Source organism: Protobothrops mucrosquamatus, unplaced genomic scaffold (genome assembly GCF_001527695.2).
Source record: "Protobothrops mucrosquamatus isolate PMUCROS unplaced genomic scaffold, P.Mucros_1.0 scaffold407, whole genome shotgun sequence".
Taxonomy (NCBI): Eukaryota; Metazoa; Chordata; class Lepidosauria; order Squamata; family Viperidae; genus Protobothrops; species Protobothrops mucrosquamatus.
Genome location: NW_015386737.1, coordinates 404,523 through 416,531, shown reverse-complemented (window position 1 = coordinate 416,531; position 12,009 = coordinate 404,523).

Genomic DNA, 12,009 nt, shown 5'->3' with positions numbered 1-12,009 from the left:
ATATAGGTGGGCGGCTCGCAGTTTCTTTAAAACCGCTGTGACTAGGTTGACATGTTCCTCTTTTGATTCGGTGAAGATAAGAATGTCGTCTAAGTAAACCAGAACCCCCTTAAATAGGTGCTCCCTTAGGATGTCATTGATTAATTGCATGAATACTGCGGGGGCCCCTTGTAATCCAAATTGCAAGACTTTGAATTGGTAGCACCCCATGGGGCAGTTAAATGCGGTCTTCCATTCATCCCCTTCCTTAATTCTCACGTGATAGTAAGCTTCCCTTAGGTCTAGTTTAGAAAAAAAAATTCCCTTTCGAGAGATGTGACATGTCTTTCATGAGCTGCAGAGGGTATAGGTTGCTTTCACTGATTGTATTCAGGGCCCTATAATCCACGCATAAGCGTAAAGAGCCGTCATTCTTCTCTCTAAAGAGGACCGGGGCAGCCACTTTAGGCTTGGCTGGCTCAATGAACCCCCTTTCTAGGTTTTTCTTTATGAATCTTTCCATTTCCTCCTTCTCCTTTGGGCTCATGGAGTATAATCTGGGCTTCGAGAGTTTTGCCCCAGGCTTGAATTCAATGGCACAGTCCGTGGGTCAGTGGGGGGGGGAGCTCATCTGCTCTCTCCTCACTGAAAACTTCAGCAAGGTCTCTGTATTCCTCTGGTACTTCTGGTAGTCCCTTTTCCTCTCCCATGGATCCTTTTTCTGTCCTTGATTCTGGTAGCCCCCCTTGGGATTTTAAGTCCATAGGGTCCCCCTTCGGGAATTTGATTTCTGTTGTCCTCCAAATCACCCAGGGGTTCCATTTTTTTAACCATTCCATCCCTAGGATCATTGGGCATTCCATGCCTTGGGTCATTACCAACGTTATGTCTTCCTCATGTTTGCCCAGGGAGAGGTGTATTGGTAAAGTGGCTAGGGTAGCTGGCACCCCCCCCCGCTATGGACCCATCTAACTGGCCAAATGAGATTGGTTGTTCCAGTGTCCTCGAAGGAATGCCCAGATTCCCCACTAGCGTCGGGCTAATGAGGCAGCGGGTGCAGCCAGAGTCTATTAAGGCTTTCACCTTCATGGCTTCGGGAATGGGGGGAATTAATATAGTCACTGTCTTGAGGATGGGTGCGATGGGTCCACTTACCAGGGGTTCGCCCTCTGAGCTGTCGTCTGAGGTGTCCACCGGCCCTGCGGTGTAGGCTAGAGTTCAGTTCAGTTTGCTGGCAATGGCCTGGAATTCTTGCGTATATTTGGCTACTGGGCGTTTGCCTTGCCTCATCGTTTTTATCCTTTCGCGGGCTTTGCAATCAGCCAGAGGGTCCTCAAATCGCCTTCTCAGAGAGGACATGAAACGGTTGAAGTCATTGAGCTCTGGGGCATTGGAGTCGTGCAAGTTCACCACCCAATCTGCGGCCGGCCCATCCAGGGCAGATTGCACGATCCGGCTACGGGTTTTGTCGCTCCATGTAGCTGAGGACTTGGGTTAGGAGAAACCCCAAGCGTGTCGGCTCCCCCTTGAATCTCACGTCCAGCGGCGGGAGTCTTTGAATGGATTGGTGCCTTCATTGTCGGTGGTAGTGTCTTCCATCCAGATCGCCGTCTGCGGGTCGGCGGGGAGTGGAGACTACTGGATCAGCAGATGTCCCCGGGGCTGCAGGCTCCACTTCCCCCTCGGTGTCTCACTAGTTGCGGCTCCAGGACAGGACCTGGGGCCAAGGCCCTACGGTTCAAGGTTTTAAGGGGTCCCCAGCAGCCCCACCCCACCCCACCATCCTTCCAGCAGCAATCCCAGGCATTACATTTCCCCCCCTTTTTACTCACTGCCGGTGGAAGGGAGACCTCAGAGGGGATTAGATGAAAGCTGATGGCCCCATTGTTATGATTAGTCCTTTTGGTGGTATCCACATTCAGTCCTTTTGAAATTGTACCGAAGGAAGTGAGGGCCATAAAATCCCTTTGTTCACCCCCCTTCCCTTCATCATATGACAGAATCCAGAGAGGGCAGAAATGGGGTTTTCCATAGTCGATAACTAGAGATGAAATATAATTGGATTCTGACAATAAGACTCAGTCTTATATATTTTTTTCCTCCAAAAGAGGCAGTAGGTCTTACTTTTGGGGGATGTCTTATTTTTTTCCTGACACCTGCTTTTCTTTGCTGCAGTGGCACCAGCAACCCCATCCACCAGGAGCCTGTGTGGCCACTGGCCCACTTCTGTGGTCACTTGTGGCCACTTGCAGCAAGAAATCGCATAGCCTACTGCACTATGCCGCTACTACAAGGCGAGGTAGGTGGGGGAGGGGGTGGAGCTGCCCCAAGTACCCCATAGGCGCCCAAACACTTTTCACCCAGACAGAGTGAATGGAGTGAAATGGAGTGAATTCCTCGGTTTCCAAGTGCCCCATTTGCAAGCAGACAAAGCTTTCAGTCTTCCTCTGGACAAAAAGTGTGTGGCATGTCCGGATCGCCTGTCCCCCCACCTCTGCCTCTGCAATGGATTTACCTGCACTGCTCCAAGGGGCTGGGGGTTGTGCATGCTGCCGGGCACCATCGGCCCAATGTGCTCGCCACCACTTGTACCGGCCATACCCACCCTCCTGGGCTTATTTTTGGGGTAGGGCTTATATTAGGCCTACCCCAAAAAAATCAGGCTAGGGCTTATTTTCAGGGTGTGTCTTATTTTCAGGGAAACATGGTAGGAGCAAAATGTCCCCCTTCCCTCCCATAGGGGCTATATTTTGTAAAAATATATATTTTAGGGGCTATATTTTGTAAAAAAAAAACCACCTCTAGTTTCTGAATACTTATCACATCCATGGCAGACATAGGGAGGCTTTATTTATATACAAAAATTAACAAACTTCCTAATTTCTGCCTAATACCTACCACTAACCATATGGTATATATTCCATATATAGTACTGGGTAAAAATCACCCTTTTTTTTTTAGCAGGTTCCTGCCTGAGCAGGGGGTTGGACTCGATGACCTCCAAGGTCCCTTCCAACTTTATTATTATTATTATTATTATTATTATTATTATTATTATTATTATTATTATTATTATTATTATTATTATTATTATTATTATTATTAACAGATCTTGAATATCCAGTTTGTTTGTTGATTTCCCCTTGAGAGTGGCCTTGCTAAGTATGATTTTATGTCTGTCAAATTCTGTGATCTTTGGCATTTTGACAGCAATGGTGTGATTGAAAGTTGGTCTTATTAACAAGCTTCCAATGAATTACACTCATACAACATGTGTCTGTACTGTATGTAATGCTCAAGCATGTCTTGCACAAACCTGGTGTAATAGATCTTTTCGCACAGCAGTCATTTTGGCATGACATAATAGGACACATACAAGTGTTAGCAATGACACTTAGGATTCCATTCCATTTAGGTTTACAGGAGCCAAGTGTCTACTGTTGCTCAAGTGTAATGGGAGTTCACACTAAATACTTGCCTCTTTAAACTATGAAAGCTGTTTTTTTCTTCTTTTTACTGTTTTTGAACATAGTATACAAATTTCCTGTATTGTTTGGTTGTGCTGTAATAAGGAGACTGAGACATACTTATATAATAATTATATAATTGTATATTATATAATTATATATGGTTATTATTATACTATTGCTATAACAATAAAGTTAATGATGGCCTAAGACTTTTGCACAGTACTATATGTATGCTAAAGATCTATGCCTATGCATTTACCTAATTCCTCAATGGCCTATGAATGTTTCTGTTCACAGTTTTTAGCCATCATGTAGCCACCAAGTAGCTGACTCCGGTTGCTGTCAGCTTCTGTTCTGAATTGCTGCTGAAGCCTTGACTTAGCAGTTTCTCAGTTTGGGAACAGTGGAAGAAAGAAGGTTATTTACCATCTTCTGGCTGGCTATAGACTCTCAGTGTTTCTTCCAGGATGGTGACATCCTGCTCATCCTCTTCAGCTTGTCTACTCTTGGTTTGCTGAAGTCCAGAACTGTTTCTTCATGATTGTCACTTGCTCTCAGCTGCGAATTCTTCCTCTATGCTCTTCTACACAATGAAAATATTCCTCCAAAATACATCTACACATCCATACTCAGGTGCTATTCCTTTTATAGTTGGAAACCAGGTTTGATCCAGTGCTCTTTGGGCTGCCCTAATGGAGAACAAACAAAGGGAAAAGATTGCTCATGCTGTCTCTCAGAAAGCTTCCATTTCACACTGCACATATACAGTATGTCTCTCAAGTGAAAACTCTGGATTTATTTATTCTTTGATCCTTGTATTTGTTTTCTTCAATATTTAAGAAGGTTGGACTGTTTAAGAGACATAACTATTTAAGAGTGCATACACAGAAGCAGGGGGACAAAAGGAAGCAAACAGAAACAACACTGCATTGTTGCAACACAAGCTCTGGTTCTTCTGTGCATACATTATGATGTGGCACATACCTATAAATGGACAGAGCTTTTTAACATAATGGAAAAAAGGTTTATCATTTTGACAAAATCAACAAATTCTGCAGAACCTTCTCAGCATTCTGTGGGAGCTCCCACCCTCTGGAATGAACTACCCCCAGAGATCAGGGTGATCCCTGATCTCCCTTCCTTCCGCCGTGCCCTTAAGACATGGTTATTCCAGCTTGCAGGTCTGGCCTAGGGGAAAATTTTTAATGGGGGTTTTAAAGTAATTTTAAATTAATTAGACCAATTATTAATATTTGTTTTTAATTATGTTTTAATCTGTAGTTTTGGGATTTGCATTTTTATCTGGTTGTTAGCCGCCCTGAGTCCGCAAGGAGAAGGGCGGGATATAAATATAAACAATAAATAAATAAATAAATAAAATATTATATTTGACATTAACTGTACTGTATAAATTAGTACTTTGCCACAGATGATTGGTATTTCTGCAATTTGTGAATATGTTATTGCAAAATTGGCCGGGATATGACTCCTGCCATTCGCTGGATATTGAGCTGAACTTATCTGGTCAAATCATATTGAATTCATATTGATCTTCAGGCTATAATTTACAATTAAACCAGTGGTTTAACCAATTCTTCCACAGCAGATATGATCACAAAAGACCTTTCACTTACTGGTCTGGACTAAATTGGTATAGAGGGGTCCATCTACATATGGATTAAAGACAAATTTATTACATTTAGAAAAATAATTGGCAGCAATGTGCAGCTGTATAACATGATAGAAATTGCAATAGCCCTGTGGCTAAGGCAGGCTCTAATGAAACTTATACAGCAAATATAGGGGTTGTTTAAATTTTTGAATTTGTGCTCTGGGAGAGCCTTAATGTTTAACACATCTGATTGCCATCACAGATTTATTTCCCCCAACCTTTTCCATTACAGTTTCCCTGAATACCAAAAAGACTGTATGTCTTAGACATTGGTATACATACTGTATGTCTAACATTTCATAAGCCATTTGTCAGAATCCAGTTATATTTCATTTCTATCTATCTTCTCTGATATAAACCCAATTTTACTCTCTCCTGGATCCTGTCATACTACTAAGGGGGAGGGGGTATGCATGGGGGTTTTATGACTTTCACTTCCTCTATTCACTACAAAGTAACCTTTTGTTGATTCACTTCGGATCTGCTAACCATAACAATGTAGCCATTTGCCTTTCATCCTATGCTCCTCTGAACTTCTTCTCCCTTACCAGCCAGTGAGAGAAGGGGGGGGAGATGCAACATCTGGGATCGTGCCAACGGAGCTGGATGGATGTTATCTCTCCTGGAGTTAACACCTAGAAATCTGCTGGTTTGAATCACCTGGAAGAACTGCGGGGTGGGGGGCTGCTTAGGGACAATTTAAAAACATTGTATTGTAAGGGAATCCCTCAGATCCTGTCTATCATGCCCGCTATTAGTTTCTTTTAATAAAAGTTCCTGTTGGAAGAGACCGTTTTCAAGAGTTCTGCTTTCTTAAAATGTGGATTGAACTGGGTCCTTACATTTGTCGTGATTCCGTGCCAGCCTGTGTTCCCAACAGCTAAGTCTGGGGAATCTGAGGAGGAGGTGGAGGAGGCATTGGAAGGGCCATCAGGGTCAGAGGGAGGCTCTGATGAATTACAGGACTCACGGTTTGATGAAGAGCCTGGGCCCTCCAGTCATGTTCCTGATGAAGCTCAGCTGTGTAAGGCGAATGAGTCAGACTCGGAGGACTCACACCTGATGGACAGATTGATTGATGCTCGTACATGCCGGCAATTAGCGAGAGCAGATCAGCAGCAGTCAATACGACAACTCCAAGAAAAAAGGAGAAGGCACTGAGAGGCAACGCCTTGGGACTGCTGTATAAAAATGGGAGGTGTGGGCGGTGCTGGTTGCTGAAGGCAACCGTTGCAAAATACTTCATGGGATCATGTTCTGTTCATCTTGCTGGTGACTACTTTCTGTTTGCATCGTGTTTCCTGTGGACAATTTCCTCCATTTGGATTGTGTTTTGGCTGCTTTTGTTTCTAGACTATTTGGCAGGTATGTCACCCATATTAAAAGGGGTTTGTTTTGTTTTAAGTCTCCAGCCTATTTTCTCAGCAGGGGTTTGGTCCTTGTGCCTTTAACAAGGACGGCTATAGGCTGGAACAGAACAACATTAGACAGGATCTGCAGTAATAGTAAACCTGGAAGGGAGAACCTTGCCGAGGGACTTTGCAAAAAATACATTGTTAGATGATGAGGCAGGGAAGGGAGAACCCCCCACAGAGAGGGAGCCTTTCCCCCAACTGAAAACCTGCCAGCTGTCAGGATCTGAAATGTCATATTCCTCAAGAGAAGAGGTAGTGGAGACATGGAACCACAAATCTTGGTGGTCAATGGGCATTGAAAAAAAAAGGCAAGTGGGAAAAGAGATCAAGAAAGGTGACGTGGGGCCAACCAACCAGAATGGAAGCAGGAGATGGAGAAATCCCTGCACGTGAGTGAAGAGGAAGGAAGTTGGGTACAGCACTTGAACTGGATCCTAGATAAAGCTATGAACCTGATGAAAAGAACCCTCGGCTCCCTAGGGGAGGAGAATTCTGAGCCCTGCGACTGCACCAGCACCTGGAGCTGCAGCTGGAGGGACACTGAGGGGTAATTGGAACCTGCAGTCCCGGGGACATCTGCTGATCCAGTAGCAACCACTTCAGCAGCCCCCACTCCCTGCCGACCCACAGATGGCGATCCGGATGGAAGACAATACCACCAACGGCGAAGGCACCAATCCATTCAAAGACTCCTGCCGCTGGATGCAAAATTCAAGGGGGAGCCGACATGCTTGGGGTTTTTCCTAACCCAAGTCCTAAGTTACATGGAGGAATATGGGCGGTACATCCCTAGCAACCCAGCCCATATCCGTATCATGCAATCCGCCCTGGATGGACTGGACGCAGATTGGGTGGTGAATTTGCATGATTCCAATGCCCCAGAGCTCAACAACTTCAACAGTTTCATGTCCTCTCTGAGAAGGCAATTTGAGGACCCCCTGGCTGATTGCAAAGCCCGCAAAAGAATCAAAATGGTGAGGCAAGGCAGATGCCTGGTAGCCAAATATACACAAGAATTCCAGGCCATTGCCAGCAAGCTGAACTGGCCGGAAAACATCCTCCTTAGCCATTTCAAAGACAGCCTAAATTATGACCTGTATGACACTTGCCTACCCCAGGGGGACCCACACCAACTCGACGAGTGGTACATCCTGGCAGAGGAAGCAGAGATCGACCTACTGAAGAGGCACCGCCGAGGAAAACCATGTGGCCGCTCGCTGCCTGAGCCGACGTGCAAATCAGCGAAGCCACCAGCTACAGCCAAGAAGCCAATGGGCTGTTTCAAATGCAGGAGAGAGGGGCATCAGGCTGTAGAATGCCGCTCGAAAGCCCCCCAGCAAAACCCAGACAGATCACCAGCCAGTAAATCCGGGAAGTCCCCATCTAAGCCAAAAGAACCCGCCATGAGAGCAATAGAGGCTGTGGAACCCCCAACCTCTGCCCAATGTGGGGAAGGAACTCCAGCCTACACCGCAGGGCTGGTGGACACCTCAGACGACAGCTCGAAGGGTGAACCCCTGGTAAGTGGACCCATCGCACCCATCCTCAAACAGTGACTATATAAATTCCCTCCATGCCCGAAGCTGTCAAGGTGAAAGCCTTAATAGACTCTGGCTGCACCCTCTGCCTCATTAGCCTGACGCTAGTGGGGAATCTGGGCATTCCGGTGAGGAGACTAGAACAACCAATCTCATTTGGCCAGTTAGATGGGTCCATAGCGGGGGGGGGTGCCAGCTACCCTAGCCACTTTACCAGTCCACCTATCCCATGAGGAAGACATAATGTTGGAATGCCTGATGATCCTAGGGCTGGAATGGTTAAAGAAATGGAACCCCTGGGTAAATTGGAGGATGGCAGAAATCAATTTCCTGAAGGGGGACCCTACGGACTTAAAACCTCAAGGGGATCTACCAAAATTAATTATGGAAAAATCATCCATGGGAGAAGAAAAGGGGCTGCCCGAAATACCAGAGAAATACAGAGATCTTGCTGAAGTTTTCAGTGAGGAGAGGACGGATGAGCTCCCCCCCCCCCACCGACCCACGGACTGTGCCATAGAATTCAAGCCCAGGGCAAAACTCCTGAAGCTCAGACTATACTCCATGAGCCCAAAGGAGAAGAAGGAAATGGAAAGATTCATAAAGAAAAACCTAGAAAGGGGGTTCATCGAACCTGCCAAGCCTAAAGTGGCCGACCGGTCCTCTTTAGAGAGAAGAAGGACGGCTCTTTATGCTTATGCGTAGACTACCACCTATTGAATACAATCAGTGAATTTTAACCGAATCCAAAAAGGAACATGTCAACCTAGTCAGAGCGGTTTTAAAGAAACTGCGAGCTGCCCACCTATATGCCAAATTATTGAAATGTGAATTCCGCCAGGAAAGGATAGACTACCTAGGTTATCGCATATCCCCACAGGGCATTGAAATCGACCCAGAGAAGGTCAGAGCAGTATTAGAATGGGCACCACCTTGCACAAGAAAGCAGCTGCAAAGTTTCCTGGGTTTCACAAACTTTTACCGCCAATTCATTCCCTCATTTGTCCAGATAGCCCTGCCCCTCACGAACTTACTAAAAATGAAGGAAGAACCCTTAGTGAAACCTAGCCAGCCACTAAAATGGACAATGGAATGCCAAGCGGCATTTGAGAGATTAAAGAGACTCTTTTCTGCCGAACCAGTACTGAGGAATCCAGACATGGATAAGCCCTTCATAATTCAGGAAGATGCAAGTGATGTGGCAGTGGGGGTTGTACTATTACAAGAAAACAATAAAGGGGTATTGCAACCCTGTGCGTATACGTCCAAGAAACTCACCAAAATGGAACAGTGCTGGCCCGTATGGGAGAAAGAGGCATACGGGATACGTTGGTCATTACTTAAGTGATGCCAATTCCTGGAAGGGAATAAGATCCCTTTTCAGGTGTGGACAGACCACAAAAACCTGGAAGCTTTAAAAACACCCAGGAAGCTCAACCCTAAGCAAGTCCGCTGGTCCCAACATTTTCCCCAATTCAACTTTATGCTCAAGCACTTGCCGGGAGGAAAGAACTTCCTGGCAGATGCAGTATCTCGCATGCCCCAATATAACAGCACATGAGCCACCGATTCTAAACCACTCATGGCGGAATCACAACTGGCAGCGCCAGTAACTATCAGAGCCCAAGCTAAATTAAAACCGCAGCTGGGTAGCCAAACTGGAATTGAATTCCGGAAAACTTTGGAAACAGATGAATGGTTCCAGAAAAATAGACACATGTGCACAATTAAGGACGGACTGCCTTGGGTGGGGGAAAAGTTATATATACCAACAACCCAAAGAGTCACATTCATGCAGCTTTGCCATGACACAAAATCAGCAGGGCATTTTGGATTTGTAAAAACATTACACTTAATTAAAAGGCAATTTTGGTGGCCATCAAGGAAAAAGGACATAGAAAGTTACGTGGCCAGCTACCTAAAGTGTGCAACTGCAAAAAGGTTGCAAGGGAAATCGCCCAGACTGTTACAAACAGTGGCAAATCCCTCAGCCCCCTGGAGGGAAATAGCCATGGATTTTATAGTGGAATTACCAGAAAGCAATGGGAATACTGTTGTCTAGAAGGTCACGGACTTGTTTTCCAAACAGGTGCACTTTATCCCTTGCCAAAAGATTCCCACTGCAAAAGCCGTAGCGAAACCTTTTGTGCACCATATTTACAGATTGCATGGGGCACCCCAACACATCATATCTGATAGGGGAGTGCAATTTATGTCTGCATTTTGGAAGGAATTTTTATCCCTTTTAGGGACCACTCAGGAACTGACATCTAGCCATCACCCTCAGGGGAATGGTCAAGCAGAGAAATCTAACTCAGTAATTGTGCAATATTTAAGATGCTTTCTTAATTTCCAACAATCGGATTGGATGGACCTACTCCCTTTTGCAGAAGTGGCCTACAATAATGCAGTCCATTCCAGCACAGGTTACACTCCTTTTCAAATAGCTACCGGTCAAAGTTTCAACCCATGCCAGAACGAACCGGCAATCCCATCACTGAAAGAATGGATAGAACAATTACAAAACACCTGGCCAATAGTTAGAAAAGCCCTAGACGAAGCTAGGCAAGCATACAAAGCACAAGCAGATAAAAAAAATCATTATAGGAGAAATGGTATATTTGTCTACAAAATACCTAAAATCCCTACAACCCTGTAAAAAACGTGGACCAAAATATATAGGACCTTTTCCAATTAAAAGAATCATAAACCCAGTAACAGTAGAATTAGAATTACCCAAAAATCTCAGACAAATACACCCAATTTTCCACTGCAGTCTGCTGAAAAAAGAACAACAGTCGCCCTTACGGCCAAAAATTCCCCCCACCACCTCCAATCATGGTGGAAGGAGAACAACACTTCGAAATAAAGGAAATCCTAGACTCTAGGGGATATCATGGGACAACTCAATACCTAGTAGCATGGAAACACCTCCCCTCCTCACAAAACGAGTGGGTCTATAAACATCATGTCAGAGCCCCGAAGCTATTAAAGAAGTTTCATACAGAGTATCCTAACAAGCCATACTAACTTTTATACCTGTTTTGTTTTCTTTACAGGTGGATCTCTCTTATTTTTAAGGGGGCAGGATGTCAGAATCCAGTTATATTTCATTTCTATCTATCTTCTCTGATATAAACCCAATTTTACTCTCTCCTGGATCCTGTCATACTACTAAGGGGCAGGGAGGTATGCATGGGGTTTTATGACTTTCACTTCCTCTATTCACTATAAAGTAATCTTTTGTTGACTTGCTTCGGATCTGCTAACCATAACAATGTAGCCATTTGCCTTTCATCCTATGCTCCTCTGAATGTTTCCTCCCTTACCGGCCAGTGAGAGAAAGGGGGGTGGGAGATGCAACATCTGGGATCGTGCCAACGGAGTCGGATGGATGTAATTTCTCCTGGAGTTAACACCTAGAAATCTGCCGGTTTGAATCACCCAGAAGAACTGCGGGGTGGGGGGCTGCTTAGGGACAATTTAAAAACATTGTATTGTAAGGGAATCCCTCAGATCCTGTCTATCATGCCTGCTATCAGTTTCTTTTAATAAAAATTCCTTTTGGAAGAGACCGTTTCCAAGAGTTCTGCTTTCTTAAAATGTGGATTGAAGTGGGTCCTTAAACCGTTATCCTTTTGCTATTAGCATTTAGCCTGGTCTCAGAGCCTAGTTAGGGCTTAATTGCCAATATATTTTGTGCTATAGCTAACTGATTCAGTCATTTTTCTGTGCCTTGAACCCTCCTAGATAGTCAGTAGGTCATGTACATATAGTATATACAATTCATATACAAAATTGTTCTACCCTATTACCAAGTCTGCTTATATAGGAAATCATTTTCCTTTCCTTTCCTCTCCTTTCCTCCTTATAAAAATAGTTTTCATACAGAAAAAGTCCCATCCCTCCACTTTGTATAATGGCAAAATTAAATT